This window comes from Cricetulus griseus (genome assembly GCF_003668045.3).
Source record: "Cricetulus griseus strain 17A/GY chromosome 1 unlocalized genomic scaffold, alternate assembly CriGri-PICRH-1.0 chr1_0, whole genome shotgun sequence".
Lineage (NCBI taxonomy): Eukaryota > Metazoa > Chordata > Mammalia > Rodentia > Cricetidae > Cricetulus > Cricetulus griseus.
Window position 1 is genome coordinate 51,935,801 of NW_023276806.1, and position 18,835 is coordinate 51,954,635.

The 18,835-nt window shown below is 42.8% G+C and overlaps 1 protein-coding gene across 3 annotated transcripts in view; it reads left to right on the forward strand.

Moving 5' to 3' along the window:
* Positions 1-829: 829 nt before the first annotated feature.
* Positions 830-18,835, forward strand: part of Cttnbp2nl (CTTNBP2 N-terminal like) — a 49,339-nt gene continuing 31,333 nt past the window's right edge. The window contains exons 1-3 of one of the 3 annotated variants that reach the window (XM_027393877.2): positions 830-1,062; positions 1,361-1,415; positions 16,634-16,756. The gene's annotated coding sequence lies outside the window, so the exon portion shown is untranslated. Of the gene's footprint in view, positions 1,063-1,360; positions 1,416-3,159; positions 3,242-16,633; positions 16,757-18,835 lie in introns of those variants that run through there. The other 2 variants (XM_027393878.2, XM_027393876.2) reach the window with 2 other exon arrangements.

Here is an 18,835-nt window from a genome sequence, read left to right on the forward strand (position 1 = left end):
GTTTGCCATTGTACAAAAAACTTGACCCAAACCTCAATTATTTTTGTTTTTGTTTTACAAGACAGGGTTTCTCTGTGTAGCTCTGGAGTCTGTCCTGGAACTCGATTTGTAGACCTGGCTGGCCTTGAACTCACAGAGATCTGCCTGTTTCTGCTTCCCGGGTATTGGGATTAAAGGCATGGACCACCACTGACTGGCTGCAAACTGCAATCTTTTAGCATGTAAACAGCATAAAGTTGTTGCCAGACACACAGGGCCCATTTAATAAATATTTATCGACAAGTTGATAAAACATTAGACCAAAACATGATATATTGTGTTATGCCTATTCAAGATATCATGAGCCTACTTTCCTCCTCTACATTCCAAGACCCTAAATTTATTTACAAGTTATATGAATGGAATCACAAGATTCCAGCAGAACTGCCACTGTCAAAGCCTTCAGTTGAAGGCCGAAGGTTATCAGAGGCTCAGAAGCCCTCCTGTTCACTACCTCAGCGGTGATAAATTTAAAGCCATCTTAACACTCTCAGGACTCTGAATCTTACAAGGCAGGATGATCTCATCCTTGCAGAACCCTTCTACACTTGCTCAGGAATGGGCTTAAAGCAACCCGTCAAGCCAGAGGAGCTGTTCATTGCTGTTAAGGATGTGGGTCACATGGTAGTTTCCATTAGGTCAGTTTTGGAGTAGAATGGGTGGTGGTGGATTAATAGCTACAAAGGGAGGGAGAGGGAGGCTGGGAGAGCTGATTCATTGGAGCAATCTTAGAGTGAGTCAGAACTGAGCAGAAAAATAGCCTGTTGTCCCACATCTGCCTCATTGTCTGGCAATGAGACACTTCCTCCATGCATACCCACAGGCAAAGAAAAGGAAGGAGGAAATGCATTCTTTTCAAGCTTATGGTACTATCCCTGTACCTAATACTGTCTTTAAACCACCTCCAACATTATGTTCTGTGCTGAGAGGTCTCCTACAGCCCAGGATAGGCTACAACACTCAGTGGAGCCAAGAAGGATCCTGAGTTCCTGATTCTCCACCTCCCAGATGATGGGATTACAGGTGTGTGGCACCCTATCCAGCTGGATTGTCTTTCTGAACACAGAGCATGAGGTCTTTGTGAAGTTCTCCATGCCCTACATCACTGCTCCAAAAGCACCTGTGCTGTACTGGAGCATCTCTACCTGTTGCTGCTTTTGCTCCGAAGCTGTCTTAATCACTATCCAGGACAGGTCCCCAGGACAGGTCCACCTGGTGAGAACTGGTGGTTAGCAGAATATAGCCCAAGCTTGGAGTTACTTATTCTTGAAATTTTTCTTTACCATTTACTAACTCTATAACCTTTCTCTGGTTCTCTTAGGTTTTTTGACTATCTTCTCTTCATAAAGTGATCACAGTGATATCCACTTTACAGGGTAAGACAGACTTCTCACACAACACTGACACAAATATTATATGGAGGAGCATAGCTGTAATGATGAGAAATACCTTTTTATTTCCTCTAAACCACGATTACACAGGCTGACATCTCTCTATCAGACTGTAAACTGCACCTGTCTTGAAGACTGTGTTTGCCTAAGGCAGTGGTTCTCAACCCTCCTAATGTAGCCTTTAATACAGTTCCTCATGTTATAGTGACCCCCAACTACAAAATTATGTTTCTTGCTACTTCCTAACTGTAATTTTGCTACTGTTATGAATCATACTGTGAACATTGTTGAAGATAGAGGTTTTCCCAAGGGGCTGCGTCCCACAGATTGAGAACCACTGACTAGTTAGGGTGTACTAAGTCTCTAATTAATTATGAAGGTTAGGAATTATGTATTCAGAGTAATACATTACTTGTGCATTTAAATGCTAGGATTCTCTTTTTGTTTGGTTGGTTTGTTTTTTAAAGACAGGGTGTCTCTGTGTATCTTTGGAGTCTGTCCTGGAACTTACTTTGTAGACCACACTGGCCTCGAACTCACAGAGTCTCCTGCCTCTGTCTCCCAAGTGTTGGGCTTGAAGGCATGCTCCAGCACCAACCGCAAATACTCGGCTTCTTGTATGTACTTGTTACAGCCCTTTAAAACAATGTGATTATTAATCCAGCTCAATCACTTGTGAGCTGAAGTGCAGCCTATGGAAAAGGAAACTAAAAACTCTGATCTCAGGTAGATTGCATTCTCTTCCCTGCAGGTTATCTGGTCCTGTTTCTAGGGTTTGCCATCACTAATATCTGTCTTGTTAGAGTGTTCACAGAGAAAGTCATTCTCTCTCATCCAACTGTTCTTTATTTCGGCTTCATTACAAACGCCATTGCCCATGGTAAGACGAAGCCCAAACGTACAAGTGTCTCGCCAGGCGGTGGTGGTGCACGCCTTTAATCCGGAGGCAGAGGCAGGCTGATGGATCTGTGAGTTTGAGACCAGCCTGGTCTACAAGAGCTAGTTCCAGGACAGCCTCCAAAGCCACAGAGAAACCCTGCCTCAAAACAAATCTAACAAACAAAAGTGTCCCATATACCCAATGGCAAGCATAGCATGGGAAAACAACACATAAGTTTGCTATTATTTTACTTCGGCCTGAAAGGGAGGTCGGCAGGGCTCATGCCTTCGTCTACCGAGTGCTATCTGGTTTGTTCCGCCCTAGGGGCTCCATAGCTATAATTCTTTATGTGATTAAGAAAGTGGTCTTCGGCGCTTCACCTTTATCTTTGCGCCCTTGCTTCCAACACCACACCCAAGGGTCGTCGGTGCAGGAGGAAAAAGAGAGCAAAGAAGCCACGTTACCAGGTTTTCAATAATTAATTCTAAAGCAGACGCTAAAACTCACTTGCTTTATTCACATTGTGGATAAAATCCCAATTAGGACACCACAAGGTGTTCCCAGGGCCCCGTCGCTCAGGCTCCCAGGAGGTGGAAAGTTGCTGAACCTTGGCCGGGGAGAGAGCGAGCCCACACTCGAGCCGGTCTGAAGAGTGCACTTCCTTCCGGAAGTGACGCGAGCTCAATCCCAGCCTGGCTCTCCCAAACAAAAGGGATCTTGGGGCCCCGGGAGGAGATGGGATGACTTTGGAGAAGCCCCGCCCTCGACAGGCGCGAATTGGTGGCGGTACCGCGAAGGCGAAGCTTCGATTGGCCGAAGCATCTGCCAGTCGCTGCCGCCGGCGGATAAGGGGGCGGGTCCTGGGAGGCTGGGGATGGGGAGCGGGCGGCGGAGGCGGCGGCGGGGAAGGATCCCGGAGCGCCGAGACCAGGTAGGGAGCGCGGGCTCGGGGCTCGGCAGTGCTGGGGGCCGGGTCCCCGAGAAAAGCCTTCAGGCCTGGAGTGTGGGTGGGTTCCAGCAGCGGTCCCTGCCGCGGTAGGGCTGGTCCTTAGGGGGCGGGGCCGCCGCCTCCAGCTCTCGGGATTCCCCGAGGAGGCGTCTCGGCATCCTCGGGGGTCCTTGCGGCTGTTCATTGTCTCTCGCTAGCATCCGCCCCTCAGCTGGGATCCCATCCTGACAGGGTTCACGCCACGGTGCCTTGTGCCCAGTCCCAGCCTCGGAGAGGGATTGGTGAGCGCAGTCTTCGAGGCTGCAGCCCCCACCCCTATATTGGACCCCCACCAATCCAGGCATCCCTTCTCACACCTGTCCTTCCTCGCAAGGGTGGAACCAGAACTAGTGTTCTACATAAGATAAAAACAGAGTTTTCCCTATGAGGGATGGGGAAATTTAAAAAAAAAAAAAAAAGGACTAGATCCAGACAGACATTTACAACAGCCAAAGCGGACTCCCCCCCCCCTTTTAGTCCTCTTTAGTCCTTCCCATCCCCCAGCCTCTGATGCTCAACATTGCTCCTGCAGCCCCTCGATTCCTGTGTTCTCTACTGAGTGTTGAGAGCTGCCCAGCTTTGGGACATTTTTAGAATGTGACAGGAGAAATCGTACATTACCTCCTTCACGTCTCCCTTTGTACCTTCTTCACCCTCCTAGTTCTTGTGGGAGAAGCCAGCTTTTAGGGTCTTTTTAGGTTTGAGTTGCCTTTCGGTTTTGCTTTCCATTCCACCTGATTTCTTCCCTGAGAACTTGATAAGAAAGCATCCGCATAGTTCATAGCAAGGTGGGTGTGTTAGCTATCAGCAGAGTTGGCCTTGTGTGGGTAGGAATGCAGTGTATTGTTTGACAGTGAATAATAACATATTTTCAAATGAAACGGTGTCTAGGAGTCAATAAATGGCTTTGCACTAAGAATCCCCTTCTCTCAGTTTGGAGTGGGCTGGTCCGTTGCTCAGGGAGACTGCAGTTAACCTTGAAGGTGTATGGCAGGTTGAAACAAAAGACAGGAAATATTTGAACAAAATTCAGGTTCAGTTGGCTAGGTTTATGATTAATCTAGTCCTGTGGCCTTTGCATTCTCTAGACCTTCTTTTGTAGTGGGATTTTACCCCCAAAGGAAATGAATATACATGTGATTGTTTCTTCCATACCAACATCGTCAACCAAAATTTAGAGCATTAAAGTAAAAGGTAGTTTGGGTAAATAAAGGCCTGGTAAATTCTGTTCTCGTGTAAAACTACCCAAGTGTCTCTGTAACTGTGAAGATTTGCTCAAGTCATCAATTGTGAAGTACAAATGACTTTGTCCCCATGTTAATGTCATTGAATATCCAATAAGCATCTGTAACTAGCAGTACCACCTTTAGTTTTTCCCATATTTTTAGCATTTCAAAATTTTAATCTCAAGTTCACTTGACTACTGGCTATTTATAGCTGGTAACTGTGAGATGCAGAACTGCAGTCCCAGAGGATGATTGGAGTGGCTGTTGTCTCTAACCCTCCCGAGTAGACTTCCTGAAGGTAATTACTTTTGAATAGTCAGGTTCCAAGGTTTCTGAGCACTCTGGGGGCTTACAGATCTGCTCCATGATTGTTTCCAGATATCTAGTAAAAGGAAGCACAAAGAAGAAACTGTATTCACATTCTCTCCAGCAAACACAGAGTTTATTGCCGAAGGAGGGAAAGATACGTTGTCCCAGCAATAGCAGGAAAAAAAGAAAAAAATCCTGAGGCAGAACAGGAAATCCCCAAAAGATATATCTTATTACATGAGTAGAGAACAGAAAATAAACTAAGGTAGAAGACTTCAGGAAACCAAAAGAGTGGTGATTGCCAGGGTCTTGAAAACAGAGAGGGAAAGAAAATAATGTTCGTTGATGTTTTGGCACAATAAAAAAGACCTGTTTAATATACCTTCGGGTCTTGAGGGTGTTTTTTGTTTTTGGTTTTTGTCCTTTTAAATTGAGTGTGGGGCACTAGGTCTCACCATGTTTCTGAAAGGTAGCTTCCATCTCCTGTGTGTTGGAATTATAGCATGTACTACTACGCTGGTGGAACTCTTCCCTCTAGCCTTTTCAATGTCTTTGGTCATGTTAGATGGAGAAAAGTGTTGTGTACGGTTTGTGAGTGTATGCTTAGTGGATTTCCTTAAAATATTCTTTGAGGGCATAAAGTCTTCTCTTTGTAGCTTCCACAGTGCCTAATAGGAACACTGAATTCAGTTAAAGCTCTTAGCTAAGGATCAAACTAGACAGGTAACAAACTGGTAAAATATGGCACATCATGTTAGTTTAAAACCATCTGCCTTCTGTGTTCATGTAATTTGATTTTTCCTTATCTGATATGATAGAAAATTGCAATATCTGAAGTGACTAAAATACTGACTTTCCTGTGAGAAAATATCTCTGGTTAGGTGTTTTTTTTTTTTTTTTTTTTTCTGTCATGAAATTTGAACCAGACTTATGAACGTGATCAGTCGTAGTCATTTTAAAGCTACATATAAATTAGAATCTGACCTACTGGGGATGAAGTGAGCTCTGGAGAACATACTGGGAACTGCTGGTTATTTTTTTATTTTAGTTTCTGACTAGTTTTATGTCAGTCTCACAAAACTAGAGTCATCTGGGAAGAAGGTACCTAAGTTGAGGAAATGCTCCCACCAGATTGGCGTGTGGGACAGCCTATGGGGCATTTTCTTGATTGATGATGATGGATGTAAGTGGGCCCAGCCCACTGTGGGTGGTGCTAGCCCTGGGCTGGGAGCCTGAGTGATAGAAGAAAGCAGGATGAGTGAGCCAGTAAACAACCTTCCTCTGTGGTACTGCTTCAGTACCTCTGCCCAGGCTCCTGCCTTGAGTTCCTGCCTTGACTTTCCTCAGTGGTGGAGTGTAAGCTGAGAATTATAAGATGACAGAAACCCTTTTCTCCCCAAGTTGTTTTTGTTTGTAGTGCTTTGTTATATCAATAGAAACACAAACTAAGATAACTGCTCTCCTTTTAAGTTTTTTTATTTTGTTTTGTTTGTGGTGTTTTTGGTTTTGTTTTTTGTTTTGTTTTGTTTTTTGATTTTTGTGCTTTTCTCTTAACCCTGTGCAGGGACTTGAACTTCAAACCTTCCATCTGAGCTACACCTCCAACCTCAATTTTTGTGCTTTAACTTAACCACTAAATGTATTAACAGGGTACAGGCCATCATGAGTTTTTTGTTTTGTTTTGTTTTTCTAGACAGGGTTTCTCTGTGTAGCTTTGGGGCCTGTCATGGAGCTCACTCTGTAGACCAAGCTGGTCTCAAACTCACAGAAATCGGCCTGCCTCTGCCTCCCAAGTGCTAGGATTAAAGTGCGCCACCAATGCCTTGCCCCATCATGGGTTTCTGACGGTTATCCAAAATGCTCACAGTGAGCACTGTATCCCTAGTCTGTTATGGATTTATGCCAAGTCAAAGTCACATTTACGGTGCTGCCAGTTAGTTTCCTAACCAGAACTTGAATTCTTGGCTTTCTGTGGTGTGTCTTAGAGGCTACCATTGAACTGATGTTTAGTGGTATTGAGGGGAGAGATATTATTTCTGTATAGGAAGATTGTTTGTGATAGTGGTCTGTGGGGTTGGCCCCCAGGAGTTTCTTGCCAACCTGCTTTTAAAGGCTATTTTTAATTCCTGAATGTTTTCAGTTGATAACTAAAAATCAAGTTCCAACTTTTAGTTCAAAGCCCTCTCAATGACCGTTTCCTATATGAGGCTCCCTAGGAGGTTCACACATTGTAAGGTGCTTGATTCCTTATGCTTCGAAGACCAGTGTTCTGATCTGCAGCACCCTCAAAAACAGCCAGTGCAGCTGCAAGCCTGTGATCTCAACACTGGGAACCGGAGACCAGAGGATCCCTGGGGCTTGTGACAAACCAATCAGGAATTTCCAGGTCCAGTGACAGAATGTCTCAGAAAATAAGCAGGAGAGCAATTTAGGAGATACCTGTTGCTGACCTTTGTCCTCTACATACATGCACATCTACACACACATCCAGACATCTCTCTCTCTTTCTCTCTCTCTCTCCCTCTCTCTCTTCTCTCTCTCTCTCTCTCTCTCTCTCTCTCTCTCTACACACACAACACACACACACACACACACACACACACACACACACACACCACACACGGGGGGGGGGGGAATCAAGAGGGATTGCAGATAAGAAGGAAAGAATATTTTAAAAAGTGGTAGGAAAAAGTGCTATTGAGGGCAGAGTGATGCTGTACTCGCTCGGTTGGATTCTCCTAGCTAGTCCTTTGTGTTTGCAGGTACCCCAGGGGTAGCAGTGTAAGCAGAGCCAGTTTAGTTCTTCTTTACCCCAACCCAGGAAAAGGGCCTTATACATGCTAGGCAAACACTCTGCTCCTGAACTATGCCCCCACTCTTTTTTTCTTCCTTTTTTTTTTTTTTTTTAAACTGAGACTGATCTCACTAAATAATTGCTCAAGCTTGAACTCATTCTGTAGTCCAGACAGTCCTTGACATTGAGATCCTGCCATCTCAGACTCCTGGGTAGCTGGAATTGTGGTCTGTGCCACCAGGCCAGGCTATAGTCCTTTTTTAACTGGCTTAGGATATGAGGGTACAAATCTGGTCCTATATGTCAGCTTTACCCCTTGTCTTTAGATTAAAGACACCAAAATAGATTTCTTTAAGAGCCCATCTCCTAAGCCCTTGCCCTGCAGCACACTAGCTAACTCCCACAGGTTCCTCTTGGGGGCTGCTTGGTTCTTACTCAGCATGTCTCATGTCACGGTCTTCATCTTCCCACTAAAACTAGTTCCCGTTCTGACATCCCTGTTTCTGTTGACTGCACTGTCATTTGTCACCAAGTCTCTAAACCTCTGCTGGGTTTGGATTATTTCCCCATTAACCTCCCTAAATGAAATCAGTCTCCAAGTTACTGTAAGTAAATCTCTCCCACTTCCTCCTCCATTTTCTACCAGACAGGACAGCTGTCCACAGAGTTCAGAATCTTGTGAAACACTAAGCAGATATGTAAATGGATGAATTAATAAAATAGAATGGGATAACTGATCCTGAGTTTAGAGTTGGCTCATTTCTGTTACTTGTCTAATGTCAAAATTAGCTGTGTAATTTTTAGCAACCCCATTACAAGTTAAGAGTTGTAACTTGATTAAAAGATGTAAACTTTGGCTAGAAGCAGAGACATACTTTTGCTCTCATTTACATTGCCAAAATCACAAAGGAATGATGGAGGCAGAAGAGGGTCCTTCTCTGTTCCCAAGTAGTTTGCAGCCGTCATCACTGACTTGGACATGTATGGAATATAGCCCTAAACTGACATTTTTGGGAACTGGAGATGCCATCTCCTTTTTGGATTAGGTCAGCCTTCTAAGTTGGGTTAAAGAAGTACATTTATTTGATTTGTAAATTAGACATGTGAATGCTAAACCGTGGTGCTCTATGGGGGGCGTGGGGGAAATAACATCCCATCCTTGTTGGTAGTCTGGAATGGATGCTCTTCAGTAAAGCAAAGTGAGAACTGACCAGTCACAGGCACTAGCTCATTGAGTCCATAGCCTCCTGCTAGAATAAATGTCATCCTATTTTCTGTATGAAGATCTATAGCTGAGATGTTAAATGTACCGGAGGCAGCTTGAAAACCCAGTTGTCAGGCTCCAAAGTCCATGTACTTTCCAATACAACATACCGTCTCCCATGAGAATGATTTCCCCTGAAGGACCTAGAGCAGGAGACATTGCTGTTTCTTGATAATACTCAGATGGCAACAAATTGCTAAAACTATACTTCTGTTAGAGGCTTGTGTGGAAGTTTTTGCAGTTCGGGGAAAGAGGTAGTGAGCATTGTTAAGACACAGACACCTTGACTGTGGTGGTTAGTCCTCCAGGCTGGTGGTGTGTGTCTTTGTAATCCCTGTGGAGCCAGTGACTTCATCTACTGCAGCAACTGAAGGTTTTTCTATCCAGGCGGCCTCAAGAATTGTGACCCATGAAATATTTACTGAAAATGAAATCAACCTACACAACCATTGTTCCCTTGTTCTGGCTTTGTCAGAAGAGCAGAGTTTTGGGGAACTCTGTTAGTTAAAATAAACATGTTAGGCAGAAATCTTGTATAATTTCATTTGAACTAACTAGCAAGTACAAAAATCAAACTTGTGATAATCTGATGTTGAAAGATACATGTTTCTTAAAATTTCAGTGAAAACTGTTACTAATTTTCATCCACACCCTTTCTTCTGGTGTGGTTTGCAGGGTGTAAACAGATATCCAGGTAGACCTGTTTTTTTGTTTTATTTTGTTGTTGAAACTAGGTCTTACTGTGTAGTCCTGGCTTGCCTTGAACTTGTAAAAACCATCTTGCCTCAGCCTCTAGAGTGCTGGGATTATAGGTATGCACCACCATACCTATACCTGGTTAGCAGACCTGTTTTTAATAGCTTTGTCTTGGTGTCTTCATAGAGGGAGAGATGCTTGTTTATGGGCAGCTATTCTTTAGTGCACATGTAAATCTTGCTGACAACATGTAAGAGAAATAATGGGAGAGACAGATGCACAGATACACACACAGAAGACCCCAAGGACCAAACCAAACAAAGCTTAATTGTAGTGTCCGAAACAGCAAGTTAGACCAGATTTTAGAAATGAGTAAGTGGGGTCTCAATGGATAAGGACATTTGCTGCCAGGTCTGATGACCTGAGTTCAGTCCTGGGACCCACTCTGAACTTTCCACAGATGCCATGGTATACACACAGATAGATGATAGATAGATAGATAGATAGATAGATAGATAGATAGATAGATAGATAGATAGATCGATCACTAGACCTGGTTCCCTTTAACTGTGCCATATGCTCAGTCCTCATTTGTAAAGTGGAAGGCTGAATGGGATTATTTCTGAGGTCCTGTCACCTAAGCCATGAACAGTGGGGTTTTTTGTTTGTGTTTTGTTTTGTTTTTTCTTTTTGGGGGGCCTGGTTTCAAGACAGGGTTTCTCTGTGACTTTGGAGGCTGTCCTGGAACTTGCTCTTATAGACCAGGCTGGTCTCGAACTCACAGAGATCCACCTGCCTCTGCCTCCCAAGTACTGGGATTAAAGGCTTGCACCATCACCGCTAAACTTATGAACAGTGGTTTTCAAGAACACCTCTTGAGTCATATTTACTGGGTTCAATTCCCATTTCTTCCACATACTAGCTACAAGATTCATAGCAAGTTCTTCAGCCACTGTGCCTCGGCTTGGCTGTTTTTAACTGGGATTTGCAGTGGTCTGTTGTTGAGGGGTGTGACATCTGTCACCCAAGGCGGGGATACTATATGTCTGTCGAGTACCTAGAAATGCCTGGCACACATTCGTGTGTAGCTCAATAAATTTTCATTATTTTTCACTTGAATTCTTCGAAAGTTATGCTGTAGAATGCTGAGGTGGTGATTAATATTTTCATTGTTCATAGTGAACTTTTTTAGAGTAGCATAGGCCTTGAAAGTCTGGTGTCCTTGACCAAGTATGCCAGTGTCTTAATGCTGACCTTGAGGAGTTTTAGCATGACTGCAGAGCTCGTCTTTAGAGACATCCTTGGTGTTAGATAAATAAAGTCTTGATTCCCCCAGCACCATAACATCTCCCTAAGTGTGTTATTCAGGTGTCTTTCAGGGTAATTCAGAGAGGGTCCTGAAATGTACAGTCTCTAAAACATTTTCCCAAATCATTCTTTTTATTGTAATGCTGTTTATTGGGTGGCCAAGAGAAATGCTAAAGCTGTCTGAGAAAGGGTGTGCTGTGGTGTCCACTCACCTGGTAGGGGGAAGGCTGGGATCCAGTTGTTCTGATGTACTTTTAGAGTAGAAAGTGAGCCAGGCCTAGTGGTACATACCAAGTTCCAGGCCAACCAGGACATGGGAAACATAGAAACAAAAAGCGGTTAGTAAATTGTTCTATTGTGTCCTGTGTCACTGCAGACTGGTTGGTTTAAGTTTTTTTTAAAAATGTGTTTCCTCATATATTGGCTAAAAGTTTAGACTACTGTTCTGATTAGAGTGCATTCTGGCCGGTTTCACTAATTTTCTCTCATGAGGATACCAGCCTTACTGGATTACCAATTATATTGACCTTTTTTAAATTAAGTTTTCTTCATACAATATATTTTGATCATATTATTTTTTCCTCTCCCAACTCCCAGATCCTTCCCACCTCCCTACCATGTAATTTCATGTTTATTCTCCTTAATAAACAAACCTGAAAACCAAAACAAAAATAAAACACACTAAAAAAACATGGAGTCCATTTTGTATTGGCCAACTACTCCTGGACCTGCCCTGGAGTATGGCTATCAGAGTCAGTGGTACTCCATTAGAGAAAATGATTTTCTTTTTCCCCATCAGGTATCAATTGCAAATAGCCAAAAAGGTTAGGGCTGGGACCCTGTGTCTGCTTCCCTTTCTCCGTGCTGAAATCTTGTCCTGTTTGCAGCTTCGAGGTCTGAGGATACTCTCACAGTCTTTGTGACTTTGTGACTCTTTGTGTCCTGTTGGATCTGGATGACTGTTTCTTTGGAGTCATTCACCACCTCTGGCTCTTACAGTCATTCTACCTCCTCTTTCCCATAGATCCCTGAACCTTGCGGGAAGATGTTTGATAGACATCTCATTTAAGACTGAGTACTCCAAAGTCACTCTCTTTCTATGCACGTTGTCATGACCTCATTTCAAGTTAATTGCCTCTTTAAAGTCTCTGTGTCTGTGAGTGGTAGAGCACTTGCCTAACAAGTTCAAGGCCCAGGGTTCAGTCACCAGTACTGCCAAAAAAGAAGTTGGGGGAGGGGCACTCCTGTGTCCTCAGATGCAGTCACATTCTGAAATGCTAGGAATTAAGATTCAACATGAATATGGGGTAAGGGCTCAGCTCATCAGCATATGTTATAAGAATGAAATAGTCTTGTAACATCTTCAGCTGAGAAAAGCTTGATTAAAAGTATGGCTAATTAGACAAACATGATATGTACTCACTCATATGTGGACCTGCTTTATGATACATAGTAGTGACGTGCTTTATCAGAGCTGTTTTTAATGATGTTGCTCAGAATGGTTCCCTTCCAGATGATGATTGAGAAGCTAATTTTAAAAAAAAAAATGTTGCCAGGTACCACAAGGGTAACAGAACTGTGCTGTTTTTCTGGGATTTTGTTTACTTTTTTTTTTTTTTTTAATGGAGAGTGCTGGATGTCTCTACAATTTTGTTCAAATGACTGCAGAACCTGGAAAAGCTGTTGCTGCTATTAATGCATAACATACTGCCATTATTGGTCTTTTTATATAAATATATATACATATATATAATTTGAATTTTTGGAAACTTTAGCTGTGCTGTCAACTTTGGAAAAAAGTATCCCAGTTTACTGCGTTCCGTTGGCATTGTACAAAAATTAACACCCATATTGTTTTAGAAATGTTGAACTTAATTTTTTTCCATTTGTACAGGGGTAACGCACTGTATTAAATATGTAAGGTCTTAAAAAAAAAAAAAAAGAAGGGATTTTGAGAGCCCATCCAATATGAAGGGATGCTCTCTTGACCTGGACCCATGAGGAAGGGCCTAGGCCTGGCCCAGGATGATGTGGTAGACTTTGGGGAGCCCCTTTTGAGGGCCTTACCCTGCCTGGGGAGTGGAGGGGAGGTGGCTAGGGGCAGGTGGGATGTTGGGGGGGAGGGGAGGGAGAGGGAGAAGAGATTGACATCTGAAGCAAGCTTGTTCCTAAGTTGAACTAATAAAATAAAATAAAAATTAAAAAAGTATGGCTAATTAAGTTTATATTACTTAATATTATAAAATGAAATTGTTTTTTGTACCTTGACTTTAGTATTTTTTTTTTAAGGGACAGTAGTAGCAAAAAGAGATGCCTCCCAAATATTGCTGTGTATTGCAGTCGGCCTCTCCTGAGCTTTCTCTGCCTTAGTCTCCCAAATGCTGGGGTCACAGGTGTACCTGCACACTTGGCTGAAAAGACAAATCAGAAAATTGTTTTGTTAAAGCATGTTAACATGGTCGTCTTCTCTAGCTAGATCCTATTTTAAAAAAGATAAAAGAAGGTGGGACCATTTAGAGCATTGTCACTGTCATTGTGCAAATGGACAGCTAGCTCTTCTGAACCCAGATATACTAGAGCTTGGAGAGATTTTAATCTTTTGAGATAGTCCAGTATGTGGGTGCTTTCCACATCTAGGAAGGGGCCTCTGGACTCGTAACAGCGCATCGTGTCCATGTTTAGGTGTAGTCACCTTAAACAGTGCTTCCTATTCATTTTTGTAGTATCTCATGTATACTGATTTGGCTTTGTTTTTACAAAAGGTCTCATAACCCAGGTAGGCCCTGAATCCACTAGGTATTTACGTCCAGGCTGGTCTTGAACTTTTATCCTACTGCCTCCCACCTCCTAAGTGCTGGGGTAATGAGTATGCACAAGCAAGTACAGGTATATACTTGGGCTCATAGGCCAGGTTTTTAAGATAATGCACTATTTAGTGGATAGATGTCAAGATCCTTATTTTGTGTATTATCTCTTTGCATTTTAAGAAGTAACTGACTACCAGGCAGTGGTAGCACTCACCTTTAATCCCAGCACTTGGGAGACAGAGGTAGGCAGATCTCTGTGAGTTCCAGGACAGCCAGAGCTGTTACACAGAGAAACCTGGGGGGCGGGGGGAGGGGGGCACCAGTAACTATTTTAGTTTTACAAATATATTTGAGGCTACATGATTGGAACAAATTCAATTTGTATTTCTGGCCATATTTAATTACTGATTCTAAAGTCACGACGAATGGCCTATGAGCCCAAGTGTGAGTTATTTAATTGGACATGAGTGTATAACAAAATGATCTAGTAAAATAACTGAATGTGTAAAAATTTGAGTTGATTTTTTTTATTTTTTTGTTTGTTTTTGAGGTTGCTCTGTTAAAGCGTTGATTTTTGTTTAACCATGTTCCTTATTACTGACTGCTTAGAAAGTAAACCTTCCCTTGCATGTACACCAAGATACTAGACACAAACATTTTACCTGTGCTCCGCCCTGCCCCACCCTGCCCTGCCCTATTACTTACATGGCTGTAGAAGCTGTTTGGGGTGTTTCTTTTTCTGCCACCTCGTCTCTCTGGTGAAAGGGCAGCTGTGCCTGTTGTTCTACAGAATTAGTTCAGTTCCAGGGTACAGGCAGGCTTCATCGAGAAGCAGGAAGCACAGTGAGAACCAGAATGAGTGGAGTTTGGGTGTTACTCAGACGGGAAGGTTGGGAACAAAGAGCAGATCACAGAAATGCATTTCCCAGGCACAGTCACCATGGCAGTTAAGGAGGTGCTGTTTGGGTGTAGCTCATGTATGCATATGTGCTCCCTCCTCCCTGGCACCAGTAACTCCTGTGATTGTTGTCACATTTAGGCCAGGCATAGTAGGACACACCTTTAATCTTATTGCTTGAGGAGTCCCAGGCAAAAGGTTAAATTCAAAGCCAGCCTGGGCTACATAACAAGACCCTGTCTCAAGAAGAAAAAAGAGGGTTGCATGTACTCAGGAGGCTGAGGCAGGTGGATTTGTCAAGTTCAAGACCAGCCTGTTCTCCATTGGGAGTTCCAGGCCTCTCAGGGCTACATCATAAGACTGCCTCAAAAAACAGACAAAAGGAAAAAATTTGTTTAGTGAAGATTCACAATCTCTTGCTGTTAGCTCTAGAGAAGTGGGAAGGTCTGTGACAGACCCCTTGTTGAGCAAGCTTGTTTGAAATCACACACCATAATGTAAAAAAGTCTCGGGCTTATTCTCTAAGTGGGCTTATTTTTCCAGGACATTGAAATACTTGTAACATTTTTATTGTATGTGTTTATATGTATTTTTATTAAGAAAACTCTGAAGTTTAATACACTGTCAGCTGGCACTGGAATATATCCAGACAACTTGTCCACAAGTGGTTTTTCTTTCAGATTTATAGACTGTAGCATTCCTTAGACAGAGTGTCTGGGTATAAACTCTGGGGCAGACTGGAGGGTTCTACTGGAAAGAGTAAGCTGGGCATATGGTTGGAATGATCCTGTCTTTCAAAGTCACTTAACGGATAGTGTCAGTGACAAGTAACAGCTCACTTAGAAAACCAACGAGTCAATAGCCTGAAGTATAGCATGTCATACATACCTGAGACCTGGCAGTGGTGATTCTGGTAATGAGTGTGGGTTAAGAACAGCCTTTTTCTGAAAACCTTGGGCTGTATAATTCTGCCCGTATGCTGGCAGAAATTGCTGGAGTAACTTATTTAGTGGTTTGCCTACATGCTGTTGTCCTCTACTCTGGACTGTGTGATAGACCCACACTTCCTGTCCTAAGTAAATTGGGAGGTTTGGAGTTTAACCGTTGACCCGGGAAATAAATTGAATAAAGTTAAAGCTCCCCCCTTTCCATTTTTGTTATTTTTTTTCAATTTTTCATACATGTTTATATTATATATGTTGAGTCTGACTCCCCCTCCCCCACCCCCCCCTGAGCCTACCATCCCTTTCCTTGCCCCACTCCTTTCCCAGTGCCCCTTTTTTCCCCCTGTCAGTTTCACTTCTTTCAGTGTGTGTGTGTGTGTGTGTGTGTGTGTGTGTGTGTGTGTGTTTTAAACTATAGCTTAATAATACTATTGGGGCAATATAAGCAAAAACATTTGTTTATAAGTCAGCATTTAATGTGTAGACATGATGGGAAAATACAAGCTGGAGGTATTTGATCATCCTTATAAACAGTGAAAATGGTCACAGATTGATTTGTTTCTTTGTGGTTATCAGGAAGTGAGATGAGACATTTCCTTACAGATTTGGCAGGTGGGACATTTTGGTTGTGATTATGTTCTGAGTGCATTGTGGCATTGTGCATGAGTTGTCTGATACTGACAGACTTTTGTCAGTTCAGGGAACGTGAGTGCCCCCAGTGCCCTTAAGAAGATAGTCCTTGAAATGGTATTGGACATGAGAAGAAATTTTAGGATCTCGGAGGCTGAGGCAAGAGCATCACCATTTGAGTTTGAGGCCACCCTAGGCTCTGTAGCAAGCCCCTGTCTTAAAAGAAAGGGGGGGGCAGAGTCAGCAGCTCCCATCCTCCCTGAGAACCCTTGCAAGAGGGAAGTCAGCCCTAGTGTTTCAGATGTTATTCACCTTCAGCCTGAGGAACCGGCTATATCCTCTTGTTAACAACCTACTGCTGTCAGTTCTTACCAGCTGTGGTCCTAGTTGACACTAATGGACTCATTGCATTGTTCATGGTATGCTCACAGGGACAATGAATTTCTTCTTGTTTTGCAGTGTTGGACACTCTTTCACCATGCTGACAATATTTTAAATATCTGTCAGTTTTCTAAAATTTTAACTGAAGGAAACCTCTAAGACTTTGTACCAGAGGACTAAAGTGCAGCCACCAATTACCAGGTCAGTGTCACCTCTACTCCACCTGCAGAAACACCACCACTGCCATACTAAATCATAATGCACTTTGGAGGTCTCTGTGATTCAGACAAGATTTTAATGTAAGAAATATTATAATGTGTATTGAGAATAGAGCCCAGTGTACAGAAGAGCAAAGAATTGCTAAGTTTTACTATCTGTGAAGAAAAGTTACTAGAATATGTTGGTCTTGAGTTATACACCTGTGTCTTTTCCCCTATCTTGTATACTGTTTGTTTTGCATTATAAACAATAAGCCAAATGAGTTGATATGTGTTAATAAAATGTTCCAGATATTAACATTTGTGTGTAGAAGTTATATATAGACACAGGTAAGACTACGGTGTGTGTTATATATGCAAGTGTGTGGCAATACATGCTCCTGTGCATGCCTTGTAGAGACCAAAAGACAATATGAAATGTCTTCCTCTATTGCTCTTTACCTTATTTTTTTTTTCCTTTTTTTGTTTTTTTTTTTCTTCAAGACAGGGTTTGTCTGTGTAACAGCCGTCCTGGCTGTCCTGGATTTACCTTGTAGACCAGGCTGGCCTTGAACTCACTGAGATCTGTCTGCCAGTCTAAGTGCTGGGATTAAAGGCGTGTGCCACCACTGCTGGGCAACAATTTTATTCTTTCATTCAGATGTATATTATCATAGCAGGTCAGAGACTTTGATTTGGGTATAACCTGATTTACCGAGAGAGAAGGGTGTGTGTGTGTGTGTGTGTGTGTGTGTGTGTGTGTGTGTGTGTGTGTGTGTAGGTTTTTGTTTTCATGGTAGTAGAGGTAAAACCCAGGACCTGATAGACTAACCAGTCCACCACTGAGCTTTACCTCCACTTCTTAAGCTTATTTAGAGTGGAACTAAGGAGGACTTTGGAGAGCACTAATTTGTTTTTTACTGTTTGGGCTTTAGTCCTGGACTCACTGTAGACCAGGCTGGCTGGAACTAAGATCCACTTGCCTCCACCTCCCGGCCTAATTTGTATTGTTTAACCTGTTAAGAAATAAAGGGTGGCTAAGAATCTGTGTTCCTCCAGGCCATCTAGCTATTCCTGTCCAAACCAGGACTGTGTTTTACTGGAATGGCACAGTCATCGTTTAATACCTCTAAACAAAAATGTTTACAGACTAAAGGTATTGAAGAAAAGAGAGTGATATGAACAGTCATGTTAGCATTGCTTATGCCATCTTGCCTTGGTGCTTGATTTACTCTGCCCCATTGGTGTTTGTGGTGTGCCTTTCCCATGTGCCCATTATTCTGCAACATGGGAAGAGAGAGGAAGAACATGAAAGGATATCCCTTTTATCTGGTCTTGGTAAGGGAAGTAAAAGCATGAACCCATGATAAGAAGCCCGCACAACTCAGCCAGGGTTTAATTCCTTACTATGCTTCACCCCTGATGCTGTGGCTCTGATGTGGTCATGACTGCAGAGGGTCCAGTGCCTTCCTTAGAGTCACTTTAGAAAACAAAAGAATCACGTTATTAATTACTAAAGCAAGGAGCTGGGAGATAGCACAGTGGTTAATTGTGCTTGTTGCATAGCTGGGTGTGATGGAGCATGCCTTTAGTCCCAACATTCAGGAGGCAAAGGCAGGCCGATCTCTGTGAGCTCAGGGTCAGAAAAAAAAAGAGGAGTGCTTGTTGCTTTTTCGAGGAACCTAAGTTTGGCTCCCAGCATCATGTAGGGTGGCTCATAACTACACATAACTCCAGTTTCAGGGGATTTGATGCTCTTTTCTGACCTTTGTGGGACCTATATTTGGGTGCACATACACACAGGTGTACGTACACATAAATAAATAATAAAATAAGTCAAAAATAATGGTTATTAAATGAGGACCAACCAATGAGATGGTTCATTGGATAAAATCACTTACTACCCAAGCCTGATGACCTGGGTTCAGTCCCTGGAACCCAAGCTAAAGGAGAGAACTGACTCCTAAAAGTTGTCATCTAACCTCCTCATGCTGCCAAGACACACACACGTTGCCCTCCTCATGCTCACACCCTCACAAAATAAGTAATAAGTAATTAATTTTTTTTATTTAAAGTCATTGAT